Source organism: Taudactylus pleione, unplaced genomic scaffold (assembly GCF_031769625.1).
Source record: "Taudactylus pleione unplaced genomic scaffold, aTauple2 ptg000176l, whole genome shotgun sequence".
NCBI lineage: Eukaryota > Metazoa > Chordata > Amphibia > Anura > Myobatrachidae > Taudactylus > Taudactylus pleione.
The window spans coordinates 4,260,500-4,266,702 of NW_028284578.1; the positions used below are offsets into that span (position 1 = coordinate 4,260,500).

The 6,203-nt window shown below is 41.0% G+C and overlaps 1 pseudogene; it reads left to right on the forward strand.

Moving 5' to 3' along the window:
- The first annotated feature begins 521 nt into the window (after positions 1 to 521).
- On the forward strand, positions 522 to 640 carry LOC148520522 (5S ribosomal RNA; annotated as a pseudogene).
- Positions 641 to 6,203: the final 5,563 nt, after the last annotated feature.

Consider the following 6,203-nt stretch of genomic DNA (forward strand, 5'->3'; position numbering starts at 1 on the left):
CTGACGGGGGCGTTCCCACGGGAACGCCTCCCGTCAAAAGCCGGCCCACTGACATCACTAGTGATGTCAGTGGGAGTGATTTTGGCTCTGATAGAGCCAAAATCACTCCGGAGTTTGCGGTTGAAAACCTCAACCGCAGGCTCCGGCTCGCAATTTCGATGGTCGCGATGGTCTCGACCATCGCGGCCATCAAAATGCACGCTCGTATAGCCTGTGGGTGGTGACCCACAGCTATACGAGCGTCCAGAAGGACGCTCCATTTTCATGGAGGCCGGCCCTCATTCAGAGCGTGCGCTCTGCTCAGAGCGTACGGCTCTGAATGAGGGCCAATGAACATTACGAGATTGCACCTTTTTTATGATACAAAGATGAGTAAATGGCTCTATCCCCTTTGGGCCTGAAAAATACCCAGGAGAGAGATCATCAGGGAATACCAGGCGTATCAGCTAATCCTTCTTCATAAGAAACTACTATCAAGAAATAAGTGGTGAAGGAGATAATGACATATAGAGACCAATAGTATCTACAATCATACCAGTATGCGTGTGCCCAAACTCGTCTGATCTTGGAAGCTATACATGACTGGGCCTGGTCAGTACTGGGATGGGAGACCTCCCGGGAAGACCTGGTGTTGTAGCTAACAGAGTCCAAAATGTCTATATTTACTCCATCACCTGAACAGTACTGCAGTGAGGACCGTTAAGAAAGTGAAGAAAGGAAAAGCTGCTACAGCCAAAGACAAAGAGATCAAAATAGAAGATTTAAGAATTAAGATATCTACAGATTATCAGCAAGGAAGCATTATATGAGACTAAAAAATTCCCTTTTTTTTTTTTCTTGTTTGAAAAGACTTATGGATAGCATCTATTTGAGATTTTTTTTTTTTTTTTGTTAAATACCTTCATAACACAATACACATTCCTTTCTATTCATAGTAACTATTTAATAATTCTTATTACAATAGATACAGAGTCATCATACTGAATTACTAGGTGGTGTATAATTTTAATGTTATAATATTCATGAATGATTCTGTGTTCTCTTTAGAAAATTGTTACAACGTTAAAACGGAGGATGTCCTATATCCATATAAATCAAAAGAAGGGCGGTAGTTCAATCCGTACAGTTAACTAAGGGCGGAAGTCGATCCAAGAGATGTGGTGACACAGAGTGAATTCCTGGAGTCACGTGGTTCAGCCAAGCGACGTCACATGAGAACGGGGTCTGGTGGTCGCGTGCTCGGGGGCACGTGATCGGAGAAGACGGCTAGAGCACAGGACCAGTGAGGGTCCAAGAGTGGATTACACGATGCGGGATGACGCGGAAGCCTGGCGCAAGTGTCTTCATGTGAGGGCGGAAGTGACGGATCGCTCCGGATCGCGGGGCGGAAGTACAACAAAACAAACTAAGGATGTCTTTACTAGATTATTGACAATAACTAAATTCGAATTTGACTTCAATTGGACAATACCTAATCAATGTCTATTAGTGTTTACTCCCTTAATTATATTTAATTAAAATACCTTATGTTAGGGTCACAGTCCATCTGGTGACCCGGAAGTAATCAGTCCCTAATTGGAGGAGTAGAGGGGTATAAATAGAGGATCATCACAACCCTACCTCCATCCCCAGGAAGAAGTCAGCGGACGAAACTCATTGGGACCTAGCTCTTTCCCTAAGGACTTATGCAGAATCTCTATATCTTTTTAATCAGATAAGCAGTTTTCTCCTCATCTTTTACTAATTTATTGTATTTGTTTTTATTGTATTTATGCTATCAGGTTTACCCCAATGTGCATGGGGGAACCATCTGTCATGAACTTTTTGTGTTTAGAATAAATTATCTCTTATTTATATATTGGTATATATATTTATTTTCACTTATGCACTTTAGGCATTAAGCACTTTCACTAGCCATTAAACTGAATGATATAAGGCTATTTAGCCTATATTAATGGCAGGGTTTATGCTTTTAAATTAGTGTTTGGTTTTAAACTGGAGTTATTTAATATTTTACATATGAATGTGTCAATAATATGCACTTTATTTAGACTATAAGTTGGTTTTCAATATATGTTAATAGCGGTATTGTCGCCCTAAGTCAATCTCCCCTTTTTCTCTCTCTCTCTCTCTATATATATATATATATATATATATATAGAACCGTCCACTTGCAGAGTGATCCACCAGGGGCTCAAACAGAGACGAGGCCAGCACTCACAGTCCTTTAAGATCACCAATAATTTAATCCAATTGTGTAGATCATAGTAGCACTGGTACAAATAATAAAGGCATCATCAGCATATCATACATATCTGGCATAAGCTGGGCACCATCCCCCAGTGCCTAGTCCCTTGTCCCGACAGCTGATTCGGTCTTAACCGTCGTCAGGGGTTTGCAAAAGTAAATAAATGTGTAGTGCAACACATAAATACACCTCTCAAATGATAAAGAAATAGTGCTCACCTTTGTGGCCATCAGTGGAGACCGCGCCAATCCGGCCATCCGGACACGCGTGCAGACACCACGTGCAGCGCCAAACACTGATGACGCTGATGGGAAATCCCAACTGATGTCACCAGCGGCCGCGCGACACGGCATCCGCACAACAGAACGGGTGGCCAGAGGGCATCTCATGTCCCCATGGTGACCAAACCAAAATATAAACAGAAACAAATAACTATACAGCGGCGAGTGTATCTCGTCAGAGTACATTAATCTGGGCACTTGTCCTATGATATAATGCAACTATATATTCATGAACCATCATATAGGCTCATGAATGATGCCACGCCGCTGTAATTAACAATATAAAGAATATAATATAACAAAAAGAAAATACAAGAACAGACAATAAAAGCATATGAAAACATTAAGTACATTTTCTACAATTAACCTCAAATGCAAGCACAGTGTTGGCAACCAAAAGAGAAAATTCTAAACATTACAAATATGATGAAAACAATAGCTCCTCGTTTAAACCCAATGGTGTCATACACGCAAGCTGGTAAATCCAATGACATTCTTGCCTGAGCAATATTTTGCCCCTATCTCCACCACGACGTAGTGGGGGTACATGGTCCAATGGCATGTACGTGGGCAAAACCATACGTATGATAAAGGAGAGAATAGCGATACATCGCTCATCAATTAAGAAAGCTGCAATCACTACAGAGATAAATACTCCGCCAGTTGCAAAGCACTTTGCACAAATGGGACATACCATTAAGGATTTTAAGTTCATTCCGTTGGACCATGTACCCCCACTACATCGTGCCTGATTTAGGAAGCCTACTGATAAAAATACACTGCTTCTGGCCTCGAGTTTTCATCCAGAACCACTTAAGAGAGGACTCCCGTTCTCACAACTTATGCAGGTCACACGCATTACATCTGATGTTGACAAATTACCAGGGGCTCTGGAAAAAATGGCACAGAAGTTCATGGACTATGGTTATGACTCTGTTGAAGTTCAGGATGCGATGGAACGATGTATGCCACTGGATCGGGGTACTCATTTGTCTTCTGACAAGAGTGCTAAGTCTGAAGATTGTTTGACATTCTCTAGCACTTTCTCAATATCATCAGGGGCTATTAAAAGGGCGATACTTAAACATTGGCATACAGTATCATACAGACTGATCCTGTGATGAGCAAAGCTTGTGAATGCACTCCGCTATTCTGCTATAAACGGAGTAGTAATATAAAGGACAACATTGTACATTCTGATATTAGTCCTACAGTGACTTCTAACATGAGCTGGCTTGGTCTCCAGATGGGTGCTTATAAATGTGGCAATTGTGTAAATTGCAGATATATGAAAGTAGGAATGACTTTCACACACCCTACACAAGGAGTGTCTTATCAACTACGACATAGAATGACATGTGAGACCTAGTTTGTGACTTATGTTATCCAATGCCCTTGCAATAAATTGTACATGGGCAAAACCATACGTATGGTAAAGGAGAGAATAGCGATGCATCACTCATCAATTAAGAAAGCTGCATTCACTACAGAGATAAATACTCCACCAGTTGCAAGGCACTTTGCACAAATGGGACATACCATTAAGGATTTTATGTTCATGCCGTTGGACCATGTACCCCCATTATGTTGTGGTGTAGATAGGGGCAAAATATTGCTCAGACAAGAATGTCGTTGGATTTACCAGCTTGCGTGTATGACACCATTGGGTTTGAACGAGGAGCTATTGTTTTCATCATATTTGTAATGTTTAGAATTTTCTCTTTTGGTTGCCAACACTGTGCTTGCATTTGAGGTTTATTTACTTAATGTTTTCATATGCTTTTATTGTCTGTCCTTGTATTTTATTTTTGTTTTATTATATTCTTTATATTGATAATTACAGTGGCATGGCATCATTCATGAGCCTATATGATGGTTCATGAATATATAGTTGCATTATATCATAGGACAAGTGCCCAAATTAATGTACTCTGACGAGATACACTTGTATAGTTATTTGTTTCTGTTTATATTTTGGTTTGGTCACCATGGAGACATGGGACGCCCTCTGTCCACCCGTTCTGTTGTGCGGATGCCGTGTCGCGCGGCCGCTGGTGACGTCAGTTGGGATTTCCCATCGGCATCATCAGTATGCGGTGCTGCACGTGGTGTCTGCGCGCGTGTCCGGACGGCCGGATTGGTGCGGTCTCCACTGATGGCCACACAGGTGAGCTCTATTTCTTTATCATTTGAGAGGTGTATTTATATGTTGCACTACACATTTATTTTCTTTTGCAAACCCCTGATGATGGTTAAGACTGAAACAGCTGTCGGGACAAGGGACTAGGCACTGGGGGATGGAGCCCAGCTTATGCCAGATATGTATGATATGCTGATGATGCCCTTATTATTTGTACCAGTGCTACTATGATCTACACAATTGGATTAAATTATTGGTGATCTTAAAGGACTGTGAGTGCTGGCCTTGTCTCTGTTTGAGTCCCTGGTGGATCACTCTGCAAGTGGATGGTTCTATATATCGATTATATTGGCCTGGCACCTGATATATTTATATTACTCGGTGTTGTGCGATTGTCTGTGCTAGTTTATATATATATATATATATATATCTCACATACACTGTAATGCACTTCAGCACAGGTAATCATATATATCTCCAGATAAAATTTCAAGATGTATTTGCTGCTTTATCCTTAAATTTCCTCTTGCCAGGAGGATCCCATAATTTCTAAAAGATGCAGATAGTAGGAATAGCGCACTTGTGAGAATAGTATAAAAAGAATAATTTTACTTGTAATAATGCTCACATGCATCAAAGTTAAGAACTTTGTACATAGCCCAGTAATCAGCTCTTCTCAGCTGGCAGATCTCTTAGTTGCCACCACTATAGGAGCCTCCGTGGCAGTGCTGCTTCTGGAGATAACAGATGACTTCAGCATCTCACATCAGTTTAGACAACGCCCAACCGGTTTTGTCGATGACTTCGTCACCCCCCTGATGAATAGATCCTCATTGGAAGTAATTGTATGATCCTGTAAACATTGGGAGAAAACAATAGTATCTGCTTTACTGTCTGAGAAACATATTTTGAGCTGGATACATGAGGGGTTCCCCTCGGTATCAACCATAATTGCTCAAACGTGAACACACAACAGATAGTCCAAACTCCTCATGTAGAACAAATCCCAAGGTTAAATCAGACCTGTGTCCACTTGATGAATAGTATAGATAATAGAAGCTGAGTGACTCACCAGTCTGGCCAGTGCTGGGAACTGGACAGAATCAAATGTGCTTTTTGTGATGGATGGCTCTCCATGCTGTTTCATTCAGCCGCATCCGGTGCCTTCCTCATGTTTACCTGCATTCCTGGTCTCACCAATGTAATCAAAAATCGTCTATATACTGAAAATACAAGAACACACCTGGATTGCCTCATACAGCCTTATATACAGAATTAAAGTTGATAGTATCTATTTAAAAGATACTACTACTGAATACACTTAACACTTTTTCTGAGTTACCTGACCAGTTGCTTTTATGCACGGCTGACATACAAAGCCTTTATACCAGCATTCCTCATGCTGATGGTCTGCTGGCGGTCAAGAAGTTGATTACCCATAACAAATTATACAAAGGTCCACCTGTAGACTTTTTCTTGAAATTACTTGAGCGTACATTGAAATGTAATTATTTCTATTTGGATGGGAAGTTTT